This window comes from Trichosurus vulpecula, chromosome 4, assembly GCF_011100635.1.
Source record: "Trichosurus vulpecula isolate mTriVul1 chromosome 4, mTriVul1.pri, whole genome shotgun sequence".
NCBI classification, from domain to species: domain Eukaryota; kingdom Metazoa; phylum Chordata; class Mammalia; order Diprotodontia; family Phalangeridae; genus Trichosurus; species Trichosurus vulpecula.
In genome coordinates this window covers 347,001,061-347,025,868 of record NC_050576.1, presented here as the reverse complement: position 1 = coordinate 347,025,868, position 24,808 = coordinate 347,001,061, and positions in this window count along the sequence as shown.

Here is a 24,808-nt window from a genome sequence, read left to right as displayed (position 1 = left end):
TTGTACCTTTAAGGTATCCACTAGTTTACCTTCAATACTGTCCCCAGATGGAAACCTGTATGAGAATAATCATAGGAAATTAATTTCCCTGGGATTGCTTTCCTTTCCTTTAGACCACCTGCCAGGCCAGGATTTCCCTCAGTTGAATGTAGAATACATTTATAGATCTTACTAAAGATCATTCCTCCCATTACAGTCCCAGAATAACATCCTGCTTTCAATAAAGATAACTAAAAATAGCCAGAAACTGCATCTAAAACTGCTGATAGCTCTCCAGCAAGTCTAAAAAAGATCAATATCATTTTCACTGTCCATGGAATATGGGTGAGAAAAAGAAAATGGCCAACTCAAGCATCATCTATCCCTACATATATGAACAGCATTGGTGAAGTTGCCACAGGCATCTGAATGTAATTCTTCTGAGTCACAAGCCAATATAATATAATCTCTTGTAAACTTTGCAGCTCTTTTAACGGTCTGTGTATAACCTCTATCAGAACGTCCAAATTTATGATGTGTGTGAGTGTGTGTATGAAGGTAGAAATCATATTGAACACTTAGTAAATCTTGGATGGAGATTACAAATCCTAAAACACCAGATAATGAAAATATTCCTCAGTATAAAAGTAAGCGAGAGAATACGTACAATAAACTGATTTGAGTTCGGAAGGAAAGTGATCTTGCCTTATTAAAGAGTCATCATAAGAGCCCTCGTTCTCAGCAGATAAAGCAGGTTACAGACAGCGTTGAACAACTTCTTTAAAAAAAAATCAGCGAGCTCACTGTCATTAACAAAGGTCAGACACTGTCTCAGCTTCCCTGACTTTTTGGGATTTGACTGTAGATAAGCAGACTTTCCAGGATGAATGGCTGTCCAGGGTTGCAAGCTGTACAAAGATAATCAAGGCTCATTCAGATGACCAAGGGTACATTATCAATGTGCACAATTAATTTACCTGAACTTAAAGATCAGGTGACACTTATCGACCTTGAAGATATGTGCAGAAAATAAGCATCAAACTGGTAAAATGGACACAATAACAACAGATAGTGTAGCAAATTAAAATTTTGAAGCCTAGTGAGGTCCTTCTGAGTTTCCCTGAGGGGTCACTGCGTGAGGTTTGGGGGGAGGTCTGGCTGCTGGAAATCTCTTCTTCCCCTAGGGCTGCAGTATAGCATAGGTGGTCTCAGCCATGCCCTGGTGTCTGCCAATTCCCCTGAATGTGTAAAGGCATGCCTGGTGTCCTGGTTTTGGCACTTGCCAGCTCCACCCCTCTTGGGCTCAGGAACTCCTGCTGGTCTGCCAAGGTGGGTCCTGCTGGGGCACCTTCCTTCCTGCACCAGTCTCTTCCAGCATCACAAAATAGGTCATTTTCCTGGCCTCCCAAGGTATAAGATTACTGAACCTCCACCTCTGGCTCCTCTATTCCACGGTTTGTCCTAGGGAAGTATTCTCTAGGTTTATGGATGGGAGGGATGAGAGTCATTTTACCTGGTCAGGTCATCATGGCTCCAAGAAGTTCAAGAAGGCAAGTTTCATACCTTTATTTTTTATTTTTTTTAAATTTCTTTATTTATTTTTAGTTTACCACATACGGTTCTACATAGTTTTGAGATCCAGATTTTCTCCCCTCCCTCCCCTCTCCCTCCCCAAGACGGCATGGAAGCTCATATAACTGTCATGTATAACTTTGCATTGAATTAATTTATGCACTAGTCAAGTTGTGGAGAAGAATTTTGACCAATGGAAGGAATCATGAGAAAGAAGAAACAGAACCAAAAAAAAAAAAACAACCCAAAAACAAAAACAAGAGAGAAGCAGAAAAGGCGAGCATGTAGTGCGCCTCGGTCTGTATTCAAACTTCAGAGTTCTTTCTCTGGATGAAGACAGCATTCTCCATCTTGAGTCCCCTGCAGTTGTCCTTGCCCCTTAGGTTGCTGAGAAGAGCGCAGTATGTCAGGGTTGGTCCTCACGGAATCCATATATCTGTGGCTGTGCACAACGTTCTCCTGGCTCTGCTCCGCTCACTCAGCATTATGTCGTGTAGGTTTTTCCAGGTTGTTACGAAGTCTGCATCATCCCCATTTCTTGTGGCACAATAGTATTCCATCACCTTCATATACCGCAGCTTGTTCAGCCATTCCCCAATTGATGGGCATCCCTTTGATTTCCAATTCTTGGCTACCACAAAAAGAGCTGCTATAAATATCCTTATACATATGGGTCCTTTTCCCACTTGTGTGATTTCTTTGGAATACAACCCTAGAAGTGGTATTGCTGGGTCAAAGGGTATGAACATATCTATAGCCCTTTGGGCATAGTTCCAAACTGCTCTCCAAAATGGCTGGATCAGCTCACAACTCCACCAGCAATGCAACAATGTTCCAATTTCCCCACATCCTTTCCAGCATTTATCATTTTCCTGTTTTGTTATTTTAGCCAATCTGACAGGAGAGATGTGGTATCTAAGAGTTGTTTTGATTTGCATTTCTCTAATCAGTAGTGATCCAGAGCATTTTTTCATATGCCTAGAGATAGCTTTAATTTCTTACTCTGAAAACTGCCTGTTCATATCCTTTGACCATTTCTCAATTGGGGAATGGCTTGTATTCCTATATATTTGGCCCAGTTCCCTGTATATTTTAGAAATGAGGCCTTCATCAGAGATACTAGTTGCAAAGATTTTCTCCCAATTTTCTGCTTCCCTCCTAATTCTTGTTGCATTGGCTTTTTTTGCACAAAAACATTTCAATTTGACATAATCAAAATTATCCATTTTGCATTTTGTAGTGCTCTCTATCTCTTGTTGGGTCATGAATTCTTTACTTTTCCATAAATCTGATAAGTAAACTATTCCTTACTTTCCCAAATTACTTATAGTATCAGCTTTTACTCCTAAATCATGAATGCATTTTGACTTTATTTTGGTATATGGTGTAAGATATTGGTCTATGCCCAGTTTTTGCCCTACCATTTTCCAATTTTCCCAACAGTTTTTGTGAAATAGTGAATTATTAGCCCAGAAGCTGGCCTCTTTGGGTTTATCAAAGAGTAGATTGCTAAACTTGTTGATTTCTCCTACCTGTGTACCTATCCTATTCCACTGATCCACACCCCTGTTTCTTAACCAGTACCAGGCAGTTTTGATGACTGCTACTCTGTAGTACAGTTTAATATCTGGTGTAGATAAGCCACCTTCTCTAGCATGTCTTTTCATTAATACCCTAGATACTCTAGACCTCTTGTTTTTTGAAATGAATTTTGTTATTATTTTGTCCAGCTCAGTAAAATAATTTTTTGGTAGTTCAATTGGTATGGCACTGAATAAAGATTAATTTAGGTAAAATTGTCATTTTTATTATATTAGCTCGGCCTAACCATGAGCAACTGATATTTTTCCATTTATTTAGATCTGATTTTATTCACGTGAAAAGTGTTTCATAGTTATGTTCATATAGGCCCTGGGTTTGTCTTGGCAAATAGACTCCCAAATATTTTATAGTGCCATCAGTAACTTTGAATGGAATTTCTCTTTCTATCTCTTGCTGTTGGGCTTTTTCAGTAATGTATAGGAATGCTGAGGATTAATGTGGGTTTATTTTATATCCTGCAACTTTGCTAAAGTTGTTTATTATTTCAAGTAGTTTTTTACTTGATTCTCTAGGATTCTCTTGATAAATCATCATATCATCTGCAAAAAGTGATAATTTAGTTTCTTCTTTTCCTATTCTAATCCCTTCAATTTCCTTTTCTTCTCTTATTGCTACAGCTAACGTTTCTAGTACCAGATTGAATAATAGGGGTGATAATGGACATCCTTGTTTCACCCCTGATCTTATTGGGAATGCATCTAGTTTATCCCCATTACAAATAATGCTTGTTGATGGTTTTAGGTAGATGCTATTTATAATTTTAAGGAAGGTTCTACTTATTCCTATGCTTTCTCGTGTTTTTAATAGGAATGCATGCTGTACTTTGTCAAAGGCTTTTTCTGCGTCTATTGAGATGATCATATGGTTTCTGCTAGTTTTGTTGTTGATATGGTCAATTATGCTAATAGTTTTCCTAATGTTGAACCAGCCTTGCATTCCTGGAATAAATCCTACCTGGTCACAGTGTATTATTCTTGTAATGAGTTGCTGCAATCTTTTTGCTAATATTTTATTTAAAATTTTTGCATCAATATTCATTAGAGAAATTGGTCTATAATTTTCTTTCTCTGTTTTGACTCTACCTGGTTTGGGTATTAGTACCATATTTGTGTCATAAAAAGAATTTGGTAGGACTCCTTCTTCACCTATTTTCCCAAATAGCCTACAAAGTATTGAAATTAGTTGTTCTTTAAATGTTTGATAGAATTCACATGTAAACCCATCTGGCCCTGGAGATTTTTTCCTAGGGAGTTCATTGATGGCATGCTCAATTTCTTTTTCTGATATGGGGTTATTAAGAAATTTCACTTCCTTCTCTGTTAGCCTGTGCAGTTTATGTTTTTGTAGATATTCATCCATATCTCTAAGGTTGTCAAATTTATGGGCATACAGTTGGGCAAAATAATTCTTAATTATTGTTTTGATTTCCTCTTCATTAGAGGTGACCTCACCCTTTTCATTTTTGATACTGGCAATTTGATTTTCTTCTTTCTTTTTTTTAATCAAATTGGCCAAAGGTTTATCAATTTTATTGTTTTTTTTTTCATAAAACCAGCTCTTTATTTATTAATTCAATAGTTTTCTTGGTTTCAATTTTATTAATCTCTCCTTTGATTTTCAGTATTTCTAATTTGGTATTTAATTGGGGGATTTCAATTTGCTCTTTTTCTAGCTTTTTCAGCTGTATGCCCAGATCATTGATCTCCTTTTTCCCTATTTTATTCATGTAGGCATTTAGGGATATAAAACTTCCTCTAAGAACTGTTTTTGCTGCATCCCATAAGGTTTGGTATGATGTTTCATTGTTGTAATTCTCTTGAATGAAGTTATTAATTGTTTCTCTGATTTGTTCTTTGGCCCACTCATTCTGTAGAATTAAATTATTTAGTTGCCAATTAGTTTTTAGCTTATTTTTCCATGGCTCTTTATTAAAAATGATTCTTATTGCATCATGATCTGAAAAGGATGCATTTACTACTTCTGCTTTTCTGCCCTGGATTGTGAAGTTTTTATGCCCTAGTACATGGTCAGTTTTTGAGTATGTGCCATGTACTTTTGAGAAGAAAGTATATTCCCTTTTATCCCCATTCAGTTTTCTCCAGAGGTCTATCATATGTGCCTTTTCTAAAATTCTGTTTACCTCCTTCACTTTTTTCTTATTTATTTTGAGATTAGATTTATCAATTTCAGAAAGGGGGAGGTTGAGGTCTCCCAATATTATAGTTTTGCTGTCTATTTCTTCCTGTAACTCCCTTAACCTCTCCTCTAAGAATTTGTATGCCTTACCACTTGGTGCATATATGTTAAGCAATGATATTGCTTCATTGTTTATGGTGCCTTTTAGCAGGATATAATGTCCTTCCTTATCTCTTTTAATTAGATCTATCTTTACTTTTGCTTTGTCTGAGATTAGGATTGCTACACCTGCTTTTTTTACTTTAGCTGAGGCACAATATATTTTACTCCAGCCTTTTACCTTTACCCTATGCAAATCCCCCTGTTTCAAATGCGTTTCTTGTAAACAGCATATTGTAGGATTATGGTTTTTAATCCATTCTGCTATCTGCTTCTGTTTTGTGAGAATGTCCATGCCCTGCACGTTCAGGGTTATGATTTCTATCTGTGTCTTTTTCTCCATCCTAATTCCCCCTGTTTATGCTTTTATTTCTTCCTTTCCCCTTCCCTCCTCAACAAAGTTTTGCTTTTGACCGCCGCTTTCCTCAGTTACCCCTCCCTCTTTATTCCCCTCCCTTATCTTACCGTTACCCACTTGCTACTTCTCCTCTCCCTTCTGACCACCCCCCTCCCTTTTTCCCCCCTTACCCTCCCACTTCCCGTAGGACAAGTTAGATTTCTAAACTTATCAGGGTATGTTATTCCCTTCTTGAACTAGATCAGATGACAGCAAAGCTCAAATACTGCTCTTCTCCCTCCCTTCTTTCCCTCTACTATAATATGTTTTTGTGCCACTTCATTTGGTGTAATTTACCCTTTTCTACTACCTCCTTACTGCTTCTCATAGCCCTCCCTTTATATCTCTTACTGATATTTTATATCTTTACATCAGTTAATTTATACAGGCATTCACAACCTATGTATATCCCTTTCAATTGTCATAATAGCTGTACCATTCACAAGAATGACTTATATATGTGTGTGTGTGTGTGTGTGTGTGTGTGTGTGTGTATACATATATATATATATATATACATAAAACATACATCAGATGATATAATCCCACATAAAGATGAAAACAACCTAACCTTATTGGTTAATAAGGTTTGTGGGGCTTTTCCCCCTGGTTACCTTTTTATGTCTCTCTTGAGTTTTGTATTTGGAGATCAAATTTTCCATTGAGTTCTGGCCTTTTCATCAGGAAGGTCTGGAATTCCCTTATTTCATTGAATGTCCATCGCCTTGCCTGTAAAGTTATGCTTAGTTTTGCTGGGTAGTTGATCCTTGGTTGTAGTCCCAGCTCCTTTGCCCTTCGGAATATCATATTCCAATTTCTCCTGTCTTTTAATGTGGAAGCTGAGAGATCCTGGGTGATCCTGATTGTAGTTCCACGATATTTGAATTGCTTCTTTTTAGCTGCTTGCAGCATTTTCTCCTTGAGTTTATAGCTCTGAAATTTGGCTCTAATATTTCTTGGTGTTTTCAGTTTGGGATCTCTTTCAGGGGGTGATCGGTGAATTCTTTCAATGACTCTTTTGCCCTCTGGTTCTAGGACCTCTGGGCAGTTGTCTTTGATAATTTCTTCTAAGATACTGTCAAGGCTCTTTTTTTCATCGTGGATTTCCGGAAGACCAATAACTCTCAGATTTTCTCTCCTGGATCTATTTTCCAGGTCAGTTGTTTTGCCAATCAGACATTTCACATTTTTTTCTATTTTTTCATTCTTTACCTTTTGTTTTATTACTTCTTGGTGCCTCATAGATTCATTAGCTTCCACTTGCTCAAGTCTAACTTTTAATGAGTTAGTGTTTACATTTTGCTTTTGAGTCTCCTTTTCCAATTGGTTGATTTCGCCTCTCACGGTGTCCTTTTCTCTCTCTAGATTCTGAATCTCCGTAGCCATTTCGCCAATCTTATTCTTTAGGCACTTGATTTCATCAGTGGATTTTTTCTCCCTTTTTTCCATTTTTTCCATATTTTCTTGTAGCTCCCTAATTTGGTTTTTAAAATCCTTCTTTAGCTCTTCCAGCAGTGCTTTTTGGGCTGGAGACCAGTTCATATTAGCTTTTGATGTATCTGATGTATCTACCATGTCATTGCTATCCTCTTCTATGTTGATATTTTGATCCTGCCTGTCTCCATAAAAAGAATCTATTGTCCTCGGTTTTTTTGTGTTCTTCTTCATGTTGGTTTGCCTTTTGCTGGCTTTACAATGAATTTCTATCTGTGGGCCTCAGGGCTTTCTGTCCCAGCTTTCTTATTCTGGGGGTTGTGAGTCTAGAATTATAACCTTCAGTTTCCTGAGGTATGGGAGAGGGGTCTGGCTTCCTGGCGCCTCTCTCCCTGTGGGTGCTCTCCAGCACTTGCTTTTCAGCAATGGTCTCAGCTGTTTGTTGTTTGAGCTGATGGCTGGCACTTCCCCTGGGGGAGGAAGGTTACATCTGGGCTCCTGGCGTTGACCCCTGCCGACTCTGTCTCTATGGGACTAATGAACTTCTGCTATTTGACCGCTGAAGCCCCACTACTTTCTGCTCAGTTCCAGTGTTCTTTTTTTTTTTTCCCCGAGGGATTCTCTGGGTGGGGAGGGGAGGGATTAGAGCTGTTTACGTGGTCATTAAGAACTCCCGGAAGTTCAAGAAGCCACGGTTCATATGTGTGGGCTGCAAACTTCTGGAGACGATATTTCACGTCCAGTGGTGTTGCACTGCCTCTCGTCGCTCCCACAGACTGCCGTCCTGTGTTGGGAGGCCTGGGGATCTCTGCCGGTTTCGGGCGCCCAGCTTTCTCCCAGCCCGTCTCCCACGTGGATTTCTTGGCCAGCCGTTTCCGCCTTGGTCTGGAGCAGCTCTGCACCGAGCACTCTCAGAGCCTACAGGTTCGTGCCTCTGGCCTTTCAAACTCTCCCGGCTTGGAAATTGGCCCCACGCAGACTGCTTGCGGTTTCTGACTCTCTCAAATCTGCCCAAATTCACTTTTTTATGGGAATCTGACAGACCTTGTGAGAGAGCTCCGGTAAGATGCTGCCTTTATGCGGCCATCTTGGCTCCGCCCCCATTTCATACCTTTATACTGTGGGCTGAGTGCCTCAGGAGTAGCTTCTGCCATGGCTGCAGAGTCTGTGCTGCTGCCTCACATAGCTCTGAGAGACTCCTGTACTGGGCTGAGAGGCCTTGGGATCCCCACCACAGTCGGCAGTTCAGCCTTGGTCCTGCTCCCTCTCTTGCTTTGGTATGTTTCTGTTCTGTGTTCTCCCAGCCCAGTTTGATGGCTGAGTTCAGATGATGATGCCATCTTGAATTTCAAGTTTTCTAAGCAATTTTTGTCAAATAGTGAGTTCTTGTCCCAAAGGTGTGGATCTTTGCCTTATCAACCTCTAAATCATGTGCATATTTATTGCTATATATTGTGTACCTAATTTATTCCACTTGTCAACCACTCTAAGCTATTTCTACATTCACTTGATGGTTACTGCTTTGTAATGCAGTTTGAAATTTGCTTCTGCTATGCTACTTCTTTCACATTTTAAAAAATGTTACTTTGATATTCTTGATTTTTTATTCTTCCATGTGAATCTTGTTATTTTTTCCAGCTCTCTAAAATAATTTTGACAGTTTGATTTGTATGTCACTGAATAAGTAAATTAAGTAGAATTGTCATTTCCTTTACATTGGCTTGGTCTACCCACAAGCAATTAATATGTCTCCACTTGTTTAATTCTGACTTTTTGTGAAAAGAGTTTTGTAATGGTGTTAATATACTTCTTGAGTTTGTCTTGGCAGGTAGACTCCCGTGTATTTTATATTGTCTACAGTTATTTAAAATGGAATTTATCTTTCCATCTCTTATTGCTGGACTTTGTTGGTAATATATAGAAATGATATAGATGAAATATATAGAAATATGTAGATATAGATGAAATGTATAGAAATATATAGAAATGATAATAATTTAGGTGTGTTTATTTTGTATCCTGGAACTTTGCTGAAGTTGTTAATTATTTCAAGTAGTGTTTTAGTTGATTCTCTAGGTTTCTCTAAGTATACCATCATATCATCTGCAAAGAGTGATAATTTTGTTTAGTCATTGCTGATTCTAAATTTTAAAATTTCTTTTTCTTTTATCGCTATAGCTAGCATTTGAAGTACAATATTGAATAATAGTGGTGATAATGGGCATCACTGCTACACCTCTGATCTTATTAGGAAGGCTTCAAGTATATTTGCCTTACAGATGATGCTTGCTGATGGTTTTAGACAGATAATACACACCATTTTTAAAAGGCCCCATTGGTTCCTGTGCTTTCTAGTGTTTTTAGTAGGAATAGGTGACGTATTTTGTGTAAAGCTTTTTCTGCATCTTTTGAGATAATCATATTTCTTTTGATTTTGTTTTTGATATGGTCAGTTACTCTTTCCCTAACATTGAATCAGCCCTACATTCCTGGTATAAATCTTACCTTGTCATGGTGTATGATCTTTGTGATATATTACTGTAATCTCCTTGCTAGTATTTTATTTAGAATTTTTGCAATGATATTCATTAGGGAAATTGGTCTCTACTTTTCTTTCTGTTTTTATTCTTCCTGATTTAGTTATCAGCACCATATTTGTGTTGTAAAAGAAATTTGGTATGACTTCTTCTTTGCCTTTTTTCCCCAAATAGTTTATATAGTATTGGAATTATTCTTTAAGTGTTTGGGAGAAGTTACTTGAAATCCATCTGGTCTTGAAAATATTTTCTTAGGGAGCCTATTGATGGCTTGTTCAATTTCTTTTTTCTAAGACAAGGTTATAATTTAAGTATTCTTTTTCCTTTTCAGTTAATTTGAGACATATAAATATGTAAACATTCATCCATTTTACTGAGATTGTCAGATTTATTAGCAAATAATTAAGCAAAATAGCTCCTAATAATTGCTTTAATTTCTTCTTCATTGAGGACAAATTTAGCCTTTTCATTTCTGATGCTGATTTTTTGGTTTTCTTGTTTTTAAAATCAAATTAACCAAAGATTTATCTATTGCATTTATTTATTTATTTTTTCATAAAACCAGGCAGTCCTTGTTTTATTTATTGCTCCAATGATTTTCTTTCAATTTTATTAATCTCTTCTTTGATTTTCAAGATAAAAAATTTGGTGTTTATTTGAGGATTTAAAATTGTTCTTTTTCTAATTTTTTTAGTTGCATGCCCAACTCATTGATCTACTCTTTCTCTATTTTAGTGATGTAAGCATGCAAAGATATAAATTTTGCCTTAAGCACTGCTCTAGCTGGACCCAATAAATTTTGGTATGTTGTTCTATTGTTATCATTTTCTTTAATGAAATAATTGATTGTTTTTACAATTTGTTCTTTGACATTCTTTAGGTTATTTAGTTCTGGATTTAGTTCAAATTATTTCATTCTAGTTTAATTTTCATCTATATTTTCATGGCACTTTACAGAATATAATTTTAATGCTTTATGATCTGAAAATGATGTTTTTAATATTCTACTTTTCTGAATTTGGTTTTGAACGTTTCACATCTTAATACATGGTTAATTTTTACGTAGGTGCCATGTACCTTGGAGAAAAAAGGTATATTCCTCTCTGTTATGATTTAGTTTTCTTCAGAGGTCTATCATATCTAAAATTTTATTTATCTCCTTTACTTCTTTCTTGCATATTTTTGGTTTAGATTTATTCTGTTCTGAGAGGGGCAAATTGAGGTTCTCCACTAATAGAGATTTACTCCCAATTTCCTCCTGTAACTCCTTTAACTTTTCCTCTGAGAATCTGGATACTATACCATAAAAGCTTGAGTATTGATATTACTTCATAATAGTATATTCACAAAATGTAATTTTCTTGCTGATTTTTTAAATTAGAGCTATTTTTGCTTTTGCTCTGAGATCATAATTTCTACTTTTGCATTTTGTTTTATATTTGTGGAAGCATAAATAGATTTTGCTTCAGCCCCTTATCTTTAGTCTGTGTATGTAATTCATCTTCAATTGCTTTTTTGGAGGGGGGGTAAACAACATATTGTCAGATTTTGTTTTTTAATCCCGTCTTTTATCTACTTCCATTTTATGAGTGAGTGCATCCCATTTACACTCACAGTTATGACAACTAACTTTGTATTTCCCTCCAACCTATTTTCCTTATGTTTATCATTCTCTCTCTTGTCTTATACCCAGTCTCTCATCAAAAGTCTATTTTTTTTTCTGATCTGTCACCTCTGCTATCTGATATGTGTTCTATCAATCTGCCTTCTCTTATCCTCCTCTTTTTTTAATTTGCTGCAGGGCAAGATAGATTTCCATACACAACTAAGCGTGTATTTAAGTCCTTCATTGATCCAATTCCCACCAACTGTTCAGCTTTACTTGCCAACCCTGCGCTCCCCTTCCCCTCCTGTGAAGGTCCTGTGATCAATTCACATTTTTCTTAGAAGTTTAGCATGAAGCTGTTTTGATATTGTTGTCTTTTTCTTAGTTTTTGTCCTCATCTTCCAAGTCACCATAGTCAGTTTCTATGGTCAGATTCTTTTTACTTTTTATTTTTTGCCATTTTTCCAGTCTATGTTTTGACTTATAATTTTATGTTTAAGTTGAACTTGGCTCCTGTGATGGAAAAGGCACTCTCCCAAGCTTCATGCCTTTCTTGCTGCTGTTTTCAGAGCTCAGTCTGAAGATATCTAGATTTTCAGTTCTTACTGGGTAGAATGATCTAAGGAAAGGTGTGCTAAATGCTTTTCTGCCCTGTGCTTTGGTCTGTGAGAGACCACAAGTACTTTTCTCCACCCTGTTACTGTGATCAGGGCACTTGAACCCTGTAAATACAAGTAAGCTTATGCTCCTCTTGGCTCTGGGACTGCAACAGGAACTGCATGTAATAAATGTGACAAAATTCTTAACTACTGCCAAAAATGGGTCTGCTATAATCTCCCTCTGGCCATTTTTTTTCAGAGCCCTTTAGTATCTGTAGATTGAGACCGCCCGAAACTCCAATTCTAACCACTACCCCACTGACATATACCTTTAATGCTGACCTCCTAAATTGTCCTGGACTAGAAAATTGTTTCACATAATAACCCTTTGTTGGTTCTACTGCTCAAAAATTTGATTTGGGGTGTCATTTTAAAGTTGTTTGGAAGGTAGTTTGGGAGACCTCAGGTGAGTCGCTCAGCTTACCTAACAGTAAGGGAAAACTGGGAAATGTGTATCCTTCTGTAATCCTTCTTACTCTTCTTTCTCCACATTCAATCTTAACTTGTAACATGTAATGGTAACTATTGACCACATATATGGTTACCTATCTCATCTACTTCTCAGCCAATCCTAGCATCATTAATGCCTTGGCATAAAATTAGGTTTAATTCATATGTGGGGGCATTCACAAAACTTTTTGTTACATCTGATTTGGATGTTATATGTTTGTTTTTCCCTACTCTATAGATTATGATGAAATAGCTGTCTTAGACCAACATCTACAAAATGTGACACTGTAGTGGGAAACAGCCTGTTTCTCCCAAGCACACAGTCAAGTGAAGACTTTGCAATTCTATAGTTAAACTAAACAATATAGAGTTAAATTAGATAGGGCCAAACAATTGATATCATTTAAGTGACTTGTCCCTAGCACTAACACTAATAGAAGTGCCACACTTTATTTTTTTTTAAACAATGGAACTGTGTTAATCATCAAAAACTGGAAAGCCTGTTCATCCACATATAAAAGTTGGCAGGAGATCCCCCACTGGCACGTCTGCTACCTTGGCATGAAATGGCTGGAGGAGGTTAGTACTTATAATTTACTTAATGATCTCTGAAAGAATGGGTTGGGTGTCAGCAAATAAAGATGCAAACCCAAGGCTGAAAAGGCAATACAGATTTGATAACATCATAAAAATTAAAATTCAGCCATTTTAAAGGACCAAGAGGCCACATGAAAGAATGTATATTCAAAAGATTTCTTGAATAAATTCCCACTGTTCTTTCAAAATGCTAAATTATCTGATAATTTCAGTCAATTCAGTTTGTAGTGCAGCCAGCCACCATGATGTCTGGCCTACATGCCAAATAACCATTTTTAATGGAGTTTTGACTGCAGTGACTGAAATGATTAGATGCTTTACTCTCCTTGCAGACACAGGCATAGAGTGAATGAATACCAAGCACTGACATTAGAGACACAAATGCTTCAGTGATTTAATTGATGTAGGTGTTCCCTTAGCTATTACTGATCACAACTCACCCATGCCTTCTCTGGGTGCTCAGAGTATTCAGCAACTTACAAACTTAATGAGTAGATTGAAAATAAGCCCAGTCCTTATGAGTATAAATAGTGTATTCTGCTTATGTAATCCTAATGTGAGCTTTGTAGATACTTTTTCTTACCACATGAAGAAAGGAATCTTTTAAATTAGCTGCTGAGCTGGAAGAGGCCATGAATCAAGAGGTCAAAGCCTTTTAGCTTTGCTACTCTGGAAAAGCTATACAAATAAAATATTTTGTCCTTGATTCTTGAAGAGGACTTAACTGTGATAAAGATAGATTCAGACAAAGGGACTTTATAAAAATAACCACTTTTCCTTCAACATCTTCACTTCTAGTTCCTGGTTATTTAGGCCTGCTCCCTTTAGATGAAACAGTCTGTTCCTATATATGTTTTATCTTTTTCAAGATATACCATGTCTATATATACCAGCTCCAAAGGCTTGGTGGCACTTTACACTGAACACATTGAATACAAGTTTAAACTATATATAAAATCTGCTGCCATATTGAAATAGTAGAATTCTTTTAATTGAAAGTTTTTTCTCAGCCCATGTGCTCCAAGTGATTATAGAATGCTTTTATAACAATGGATCAGTAGACCCAGGTAACAAAAACCATCTTCATGCACCTCAATTTTTTCTTCACTTTTTTTGATTATTTATTAATTATTTTTAGTTTTCCACATTAATTTTCACAAGAGTTTGAATTACAGATTTTCTCCCCATTTCTGCCCTCCCCCCCCCACTCCAAGATGGTATATATTCTGGTTACCTCGTTCTTCAGTCAGCCCTCCCTTCTGTCACCCCACTCTCCCCCATCCCCTTTTCCCTTACTTTCTTGTAGGGCAAGATAGATTTTTATGCCCCATTGCCTGTATATCTTATTTCCTAGTTGCATGCAAAAACTTTTTTTGGAATATCTGTTTTTAAAACTTTGAGTTCCAAATTCCCTCCCCTCTTCCCTCCCCACCCACCCTCCCTAAGAAGTCAAGCAATTCAACATAGGCCACACGTGAATCATTATGTAAAACCCTTCCACAATACTCATGTTGTGAAAGACTAACTATTTTTTACTCCTTCCTAACCTATCCCCCTTTATTCAATTTTCTCCCTTGACCCTTTCTCTTTTTGAAAGTATTTGTTTTTGATTACCTCCTCTCCCATCTGCCCTCCCTTCTATCATCCCCCATTTTTATCTCCTTCCTCTTTCTTTCCAGTGGGGTAAGATACCCAATTGAGTGTGTGTTATTCCCTCCTCACATCAATTCCAATGAGAGCAAGCTTCACTCTTTCCCCCTCACCTGACCCCTCTTCCCTTCCTACAGAACTGCTTTGTCTTGCCACTTTTATGTGAGATAATGTACCTCATTCTATCTCTCCCTTTCTCCCTCTCTCATCCCATTATTTGATTTTAGTTTTTTAGATATCATCCCTTCATATTCAACTCACCCTCTGCCCTCTGTCTTTCTGTATATGTATATTGCCTTCAGCTACCCTAATACTGAAGTCTCATGAATTATACACATCATCTTTCTATGAAGGAATGTAAACACAACAGTTCAACTTTATTAAGTCCCTTATGATTTCTCTTTCTTGTTTACTATTTCACACTTCTCTTGATTCTTGTGTTTGAAAGTCAAATTTTCTATTCAGCTCTGTCTTTTCACTGAGAAAGCTTGAAAGTCCTCTATTTTATTGAAAATCCATATTTTGCCTTGGAGCATTACACTCAGTTTTGCTGGGTAGGTGATTCTTGGTTTTAATCCTAGCTCCGTTGACCTCCAGAATATCACATTCCAAGCCCTTCGATCCCTTAATGTTGAAGCAGCTAGATCTTATGTTATCCTGATTATGTTTCCATGATACTCAAATTGTTTCTTTCTGGTTGCTTGCAGTATTTCCTTCTTGCTCTAGGAGCTCTGGAATTTGGTGACAATATTCCTAGGAGTTTTCTTTTTGGGATCTTTGTCAGGAGGTGATCTGTGGATTCTTTCAATTTCTATTTTACCCTCTGGCTCTAGAATATCAGGGCAGTTCTCCTTGATAATTTCTTGAAAGATGATATTTAGGCTCTTTTTTTGATCATGGCTTTCAGGTAATTCAATAATTTTTAAATTATCTCTCCTGAATCTGTTTTCCAGGTCAGTGGTTTTTCCAATGAGATATTTCACATTGTCTTCCAGTTTTTCATTCCTTTTGTTCTGTTTTATAGTATCTTGATTTCTCATAAAGTCACTAGTTTCCACTTGCTCCAATCTTATTTTTAAGGTAGTGTTTTCTTCAGGGGTCATTTGGACTTCCTTTTCCATTTGGGTAATTCTGCCTGTCAAGGCATTCTTCTCCTCATTGGCTTTTTGGAGCTTTTTTGATATTTGAGTTAGTCTATTTTGTAAGGTGTTATTTTCTTCAGTATTTTTTGGGTCTCCTTTAGCAAGTCATTGACTTGTTTTTCATGGTTTTCTCACATCACTCTCATTTCTCTTCCCAATTTTTCTTCTACTTCTCTAATTTGCTTTTCCAAATCCTTTTTGATCTCTTCCATGGCCTGGGACCAGTTCATGTTTTTCTTGGAGGCTTTTGATGTAGGCTCTTTGACTTTGTTGACTTCTTCTGGCTGTATGGTTTGGTCTTCTTTGTTACCAAAGAAAGATTCCGAAGTCTTAGTCTGAATCTGAGTCAGTTTTTTCTGGCTGTCTATGTTCCCAGCCAACTTACTTAACCCTTGAGTTTTTCATCGGGGTATGACTCTTGTAGAGTAGAGTGTACTTTGTTCCAAACTTGAGGGGCTGTGCTGTTGTTTTCAGAGGTATACAGGGAGCTCTGCCACACCACTGCTACTCCTCCCTCAGGAACTGCCAACCCGGACTGGACTCATATCTAAGCTGGCTCTGCACTCCCACTCAGATCCGCCACTTAGTTCCTCCCACCAGGTGGGCCTGGGGCTGGAAGCAAGTGCAGCTGTAGTTCTGTAGCTGCATCACTTCTGCCACCCCTGGGGCAGTGGCCAAATGGAGAACTGCTTTTACTCTGTCCCTGCAGCAGCTTTTCCCATTAAACTTCTCTGTTTTCTTTGGTGTTTGTGGGTTGAGAAGTCTGGTAACTGCCACAGTTCACTGATTCAGGACACTAGGGCCTGTTCCGCCTGGCTCCCAGTCTGGTTGGTCCACGCAGCCCACTCTGGGCTCTGCTCTGCTCCACTCCCCAGCCCCGTGCGATTGACTTTACTCCAGGCCATCCAGGCTATCCTGGGCTGAAGCCCTGCTTCCCTCTGCTATTTTGTGGCTTCTGCAGTTCTAGAATTTGTTTAAAGCCATTTTTATAGGTTTTTGGAGGGACCTGGGTGGGAGCTCATGCCATTACCTGCTTTCCAATCGCCATCTTTGCTCCGCCCCCACTTGTACTTCATTTTGTATCACTTATGGTCCAGTACAGTATTTTGTTATGTAACTCCAACTTTTCTCCCCAATTCAACATCAGAATATTCTCTACATAGTTAAGTTCAAGTTACCCAGAGTAAACTATCCTTTAATTAGTACATGAAACTTCTTGTTGACTAAGAGATCAACTGTATGATGATTGTCCACAGACAATAAGAACTAGACCAATTAGTCCAAATCTAGAACCTTCATAGAGGAATCCATCGATTCCTCATTTCATATTTTTAAAAGTTGTTTTATTTGATTGAGCATTTCACTTACACATTAATGTATGTATCACTATTGCTGGGTAATATTAAAAGATTTATTTAGCCTACTCTCCTCCAAAATTAATGTATTCATTATTTAATCATTTACATTGAAATTATTGTTTTAAAATCAGTATGATTATCTGTCTTAACTGTGGATATAAAATTTAGTTTTCACCCATACCTCATAAGGCCACTTAGATATGAGTCTGAATAATATTTATCTTTGTATCCTCAAGATATAGAAAAGTGTGGGAACTTCAAAAATTTAAATTGAATCAAATTAAATTGAACGTGTTTAAGAGATTATATAGTCCATATCCTTTATCTTAAAGATGGGTGGTCTTTAGCCCTACTGGGTCACCTTTCTACAAAATATAACATGAAATAATATAACAGTAATTTTGAGACACATTTAAAGCAGGGCTGTCTAGAGCAGAATAATACCTTTAGAATCAGAGAATCTAATAGTTAGAGAAGACTTGAGAGTTCATCTACTCCAATGATATAGGAATCTACTATTCAATTTCCCCAATAAATGGCAATTTATTCTCCATTTAGTGAGCTCCAGTAATGTAGAGCCCACAACCTTTTTAGGCAGCCCCTTTCAGTTTTATAAAGCTCTAGCTGTTAAGAATGCCCCCCCACTTATATTTGCCTTAAATTTACTCTGTATTTCCTCCCTTCCCTCTAAATTATACCCTGTAGATTGGTCATAATATAAACTGACATGGAAATCAATGATTCTGAAAGGAAAAAGCAAGGTAAAGAACATAAAAGAGGCAAAAGATAATAAATGAAGTGACATCACTGTGGGGAATGCATTCCAGACAACATCTATGTGTATATTTTATGTATATATTTATTTTTTTAAATAACACAAAGAAAATCAACAGGATTTCATTTACCTGGATACATTCTGGTAGGTATCTTTCCACTAAATAAAGAACTTCTGAATACTTCTTAACTTAATCAATGAAGGAACCATATACTCTGGAAGTGACTCTTTTTTTTTTTTTTGGAGGGGGGAAGGCAGGGCAATCGAGGTCAAGTGACTTGCCCAAGGTCACACAGCTAGTAAGTGTGTCAAGTGTCTGAGGTAGGATTTGAACTCAGGTCCTCCTGGCTCCAGGGCCAGTGCCCTACTCACTGCACCACCTAGCTGCCCTTGGAAATGACTCTGAACAATAAGTCACAACTAGTTGTTGAACTAATAACTATTACAAGGGGGAAAGGAATAAGCACTTATATGGAGCCTACAATATACCCAGCACTGTGCTAAATGCTTTACAAATATTATCTCCTTCCATCCTCACAATAATCTTGGGAGATAGGTACTATTTTAAAGTCAAAGAAACTGAGTCAAAGAGAGGTTCAGGGATTTGTCTGGTATTGCACAGATAATTATTATCTGAGGCCAGGTTTGAACTCATATTTCTGTGACTCCAAGTCTAGTGTTCCAGCTGCTGCATCATCTTGTTGCTTCATAAATTTGGCTATATTTGGCAATGTCATTTTATAGTCATTTGATTGCAAAGAGAGACCAACAGGTGCAATTAATATGTACCATAGATGTTAGGGAACTTTGCCCTCCATAGTCAAAGGAAATAAATATTCCATTAATTGTAACTTCAAAATGAAATATATTCAAAGAAGGATGGGATGAAAAATTCAAGGCTTAAGTCCTGATGAAATAACCTGAATTATCCCTATAAGTGAAGAAAAGGGAGAAATGTTTACAGCATATATTTTTTAAAAAAATAATTTTGGGTCATAGATATTTTTGTTGTTCTTTTTAAGCGTATGGATGTCTTTTCAAAATACGAGATCATGGATGTCTTTTCAGAATATGGTTATAAAATGCATCAAATAAATACATAAGATTACAAAGGAAACTAATTATATTGAAATATATTTTACAATGGAGGGAGAGCCAAGATGGCAGAGTAGAGGCAGCAATCCAGCCAAACTCTCCCAACATTTCCCTCCAAATAACTTTAAAACAATGTTTCAAATTAAATTCTGTTGCAGCAGGGCCAAAAAAGTCAGAATAAAATATTTTTCCAGCTCAAGACAACTTAGGGGATTGGAAGGACAGGTCTGTGACACTGAGGAGGGGACCAGTCCATAGTACAAGTGGTGACAATACCAGCAATGTGCCATGGAGGCAGATGTGACAGTGGCTTAGCAGGATTCAGTAGCTTTCAGGACAGATATGGAAGAGGTTTAACCACACGTCAGAAAGAGATTACAGAGAACCTGAACTGACACTGGGCTCAGGACTCTGTTGCATCACCCATCCAACAGTTATGGATCACAGTTCCAGGCTGAGAGGTACTTGTGGCTGTAAGGGAGCAGGAGTCTTCCTGTGTGAAGACCAGGACACACACCAGGACAGCAGTGACTATACCTCTTCTTAGATCATACCACCCTGGAAACACAAAAACTTACAGATCCCCAGAACAAGCTCTGAATTATTAAGAAGCAGCATGAAACAGTCTAAACCCTTGGACAGTACCCCTCCTCCCTTCCCCTCCCTCCCTATACTATGGAAATAAAGCCCAACTTTAAAATAAATTTAAATGTCAAGAAGCAAACTTGAAATATGAGCCAACAACAAAGAAAATAATCTGACCATAAAAAGTCACTCTGGTGATAGGGAAGATCAAGACAAAAACTTAGAAGAAGACAAGAGTGAACACAGCTACTAGCTAAGCCTCAGAGAAAAAACAAAAACTGAACACAAAGTCAAGAAGAATTCTTGGGAGATCCACAGAAAGAGATAAGAGAAATAGAGGGAAAATTGTCAAAAGAAATGAGGGTGAGGCAAACAATTATGGAAAAAGAATTAACAGTTCAGTAAAGGAGGAACAAAAAATAGTGAAGAAAATAATGCCTTAAAAAACACAGAACTGGCACATTTTATTTCTGCTTAAGTTCCACGTTGTGATATAGATGGTATCCTAGTTTTCAAAGGCTTTGCTGCCAAAACACGTTATAAAAATTTCTGTCGGTTTGGAAAGACTTTCAAGTAAAAAGGTCTTCTGAATTAGAATCTATTAGGTCTGTGTTGCTGTTCCAGCCTTAGGAATCAGGGCATTCTCTTTGAAATCAGAGGAACTAGTTATAAATTGTGTCTAATATGTATTAGCAGTATAATCTGGATGAATAAACTGAGATATTAAGAGATAATAAGTGACAGGCCGAGCTCCATCATAATTTTTTGGCAGGCAAACCTTTCCCAGTTCTCTAGCTGTCCTTTCCCTCTACGATTGCTTTGTGTCAATTTTCTTCATATTATGTATATATTTACATAAATACAAGTTATCTCTTCCACTAGAATGCAAGTTTGTTGAGGGCAGCTGCTGTTTTTGCTTTTTCTTTGTATCTCCTGTGCTTAGCGCATTAATAATTGTTGTGATGATTGTTCAAGTTCACAAAGGTGGCATTTAAAACAAGGTTCTATGACTCTTAAGTCCACTGTTCCTTTCTCTATACCATGCATCTTTCCATTCTTGAATTAAATTCAGATGAAATATATACAGCAAAACCATATAGATATTGAACATTTTCTGCATGTTTTTGATAAACGATCATAAGGACTTAAAAGGTTATTTCTATTTAGAATTTAAGAAGGCAAAAAAGAGTCTCAAAGAAAAACATACTTTTCTTCACATTTCCACAAAGCACCTCTACATTCATAGTCTAGGGCAAAATTCATTGTTGGATCCTTTATCATATTTTGTTGATAGCATGCAGATGATGCTCATTTAGAAAGCTAATCCCTAGAGGCTGATCCAAAATATATTTTAATAAAATATTTATTACTAATATATCATGCTAATTAACATGTTGGCCTATAAAAGTTTTCTCTCCTCCCTCCCCCCTCTCTCTCTCTCTCTCTCTCTCTCTCTCTCTCTCTCTCTCTCTCTCTCTCTCTCCCTTACCTTCTCTTTCTCTCCTCCCTCTTTCCTTCCTCTCTGTCTTTTTTCATCCTCCATGTGTTTCAAAGAGAAAGGATATTGCATCATATCCTAGCCTTACTTCTTCCTACATTTGAGATCCTGGTCATTCTATCAACAGTTATTAATTATTTACATGTACCAAGTACTACTATTAAATGCACCATAATCAGTCCCTCCCCTAAAGGAATTCATATTTTCTGATGAGGGAGAAAACCTGTTCATATATAAGGACATACAAGATATATACAAAACAACCTTACAAGGGAAGGTAACAAGCTGCTGGGGATTTGGTGAGGGGTGGGGAGTCTCCTGTAGAAGTTGACACATGAGCTGAGTTTGCTATTTATCCCTTTGAAGGGAACTAAAAGAGAGGTGAGAGGAAGAAGGATGTCTTATATCAGCATATCATCATGATATGTTGACATTAAGTATTTTGTGAAAATCAGTCTTTAGTAACTGACCTTTTAAATGAACACTCACGTCTGTGTGATACCAATAACATGTGATAGAGAAGCCAGGAATGAATTTTACCCTACCTTTCATATGATTTCTTCCGAAACTCTATTGAGTTTTATTTGGGGGGAAGTAGATTGGAATAACCTTGTTGAAGTATGGTGCAAGTTGTGATTTTGTCCCAGAAATGATACTTTAATTATAATTTAAATATAGATTTACAATTTATGAAAAATATTAAGGAAATAACAAATCCTTTTATATTTAGCATATTGGTGATTCTCCAAATAGAATTAACACTGGGGCAGACATTAGAAAAAAGTTAAAATTATGTATTGGGCAAAGTTCATGGGAAATAAATGCCCTTAGTTAAATGCATAGACACACCAGAGTATAAGGAAGGGATAACAGGTAAGTAGAGGTGTTTGGAGATGTAAGTCAAATTTTGGCATTATACTACATTAATGTAAATATTGCTAATGTTTTATTTATGTACACATGGATATGATATAATTAGTATCATATTTAAATTGGAATGTTGAAAAAGATATTTTCACATAATAATGTAAATGTGTGACACTAATGCATATTAGTATTTTGTCATGTCTTCCAAAAACACATAACCAATGTGTCATGACCTCTTATTTAACATTTTTTTGAAAGACAAAAGCATGCATTAAAGAATGTGCCATGATTTTCTATTTCCTTCTTTTGACATTTTCCAAGTTAGGAAGTTTTTAGTAGCTATTCCTTTCAAAAATGTCTGAAGACTGTATTTCAATAATCCTTAGGGAAAAGTTAAGCTATTATAATAATGTCTTAAGTAATGTTTTCTTTAAATAAAAGGTGTATAAGTGAGTTTTAGCACATAACTGAATTTGAAGAGGCAGATTCAGCACTTGATTCAATTTTGCTATTATTAAGACAGAACAGCTGGCACATGAATTAAAGTGCAGACAAGCAAGTTTTTTTTCAACTCTTGTTGTACTCTTCTAATAGCTTGTCAATAAGCATTTATTAATCATTTATGTACTCAGCACTGTGCTAAGTGCTGGAAACACTCATTTAAATGTGAACTGCTATAGAGAATTTTCTCAAAATTGTAAGATAAGAAAGAATAAACAATTGATTCTCTTTAATGTTCAACATCTGTTTCAGTACTCTTCCTATGTTTTCACTTTCACTATGAGTACCTCACTTGACTCTTGAATCTCATGTCTAATTGAGTTCAATGGAGAAATTAGATTCAGCTTGTGCACTCATGGAGTAAATTGTCTATTTCCAAATTAGGAATCATCAATAAAAAGGCAACATATATGAAAGAAATAGTAGTAAAATGAATAACGGAAATAATCTAACTATGGAATAATTCCCAGATTTACTATATGCCAATGAGCATATTTTTTCATAAAACATTTTTTTTCCTTTGGGGAAAGTAGTGTTTTTCAGACTAGAAAGCTCAGTGCCCCATTGTCATTACAGTCATTTCTTCCCCTTGTTTGTAACCCACTGCCATAACTAGCATCTCCTCTCTCTTCTGTTGCTTGTCTGTCCTCCACAGCTCTTTAGGCTTTGCTGGCACTGTTCTCTCATCCTTCACACCTGCAGCAGTTAAAGACCTTGGTTCAATTCTGTGGCTTTGAGTAAAGTAAGTCAAGTCAATAAATATTTATTAAGTGGTCACTAGATGTGAGGCATCATGTTAAGTTCTGGGAGTACAAATATAAGAACACAAAAAAATAGAGCCTGCCCTTAGTGAGCTCACATTTTAAGTAGACTGGAAGGGGAGACAATACATAAAAGGAACCTAAAAAAGAGGGGAGGGAGAAAGTAGAAAGTAGAAAGCCCGTAGAGTCAAGAATGAAACCAGGAGAGAAGTGAAGACATTGCTGATCTTGAGTACTTCCCTGAAAATAGAGTTTCTGGAAGGAACCAACAAATTAGAGGAAGGGGCTCTAAGGATGGAGTGAAATTCCAGTATGAGAATTCACATAAACTCCCTCTTCTCATTTATAAAAAATGAGAGGGATAAACCAGATAGTCTTTGAGGTCTGTTTCAAGTCTCGATCTATGACCTGATGAATCTCATACACATCTCTTCCAGGAATTACTCCAACTATCATCACTTAGGTCTATCTACTTGTTAACTTATCAATAGAACCATTCTTATACAGCAGCTCTGTCATTTTCCTATGCTAAAATTTGTCTCCTCCACCCTCCTTTGGGTATGAGAACAAACATATCTTTTTTTAACTTCCATGCAGCTGTTCCAAAGTTCTTCTTCTACCCTTTCTCCTTTGTTACTCATTCTTTCAACACCTTACCGCTGGGGTGGATTTTCCTTGGTCTCCTCAGTCTCTTCACACCCCCTTTGGTTTTCTTCATGGATCATTTTCCTACCTGATAAGCCAGAGGTTTTTCTCCAGTCCATTTGCCTTTCATTTCAGTTGTGAAACTATTTAATAATAACTTTTCATATAATTGTGGTTCCCTCTTGAAGACATAAAACCTTTCAAACTTTACCAGGTAGGTGGTGACCAGCTTCCCTTGATCTCTGCCCCTTCACATGTTAGTGACTTGCAATTAATATCCAGGAGGTTGAATCTAGTGTTAATGATTTAGATGGAAAGTGAGAACTCAAATTCTACTGTTCAGATCATCTGCTCTTTACTTACTATTTTTTCCTACTGATTAAGAAAGCAGTATTCCTATTATCTGCACAGATCATCAGCCTCATGCTGATAATCTTGAGAACATTTTCCAATTCAGTCAAGAATGGTAAATTCTTATTGAAGCCAGGGAAACTATTTTCTTAAAAGCGTTATAGTGCTAAGACATTTACTGTGCCACGTGTCTTGTCTATTCCTGGCTCCAATTTTATTTCACCTATTTTAATGGATTCTCTTAATTCAATGATATAATGTTTTTTTTTTTTTTCGGATTAAAACATGGACTCTAATTGCATTGATAGTAGCACTCAATGCAAAGGGGGTTTAGATGGCAAGGGAGATAATCTATTAATGTTAGAAATTTTCTATGTTCAAATTAAAATAAAATTATGCTATGGCACAGTTCATCAATTAAAGGAAAGTTATAAGACATGGTGAGAGTTTTA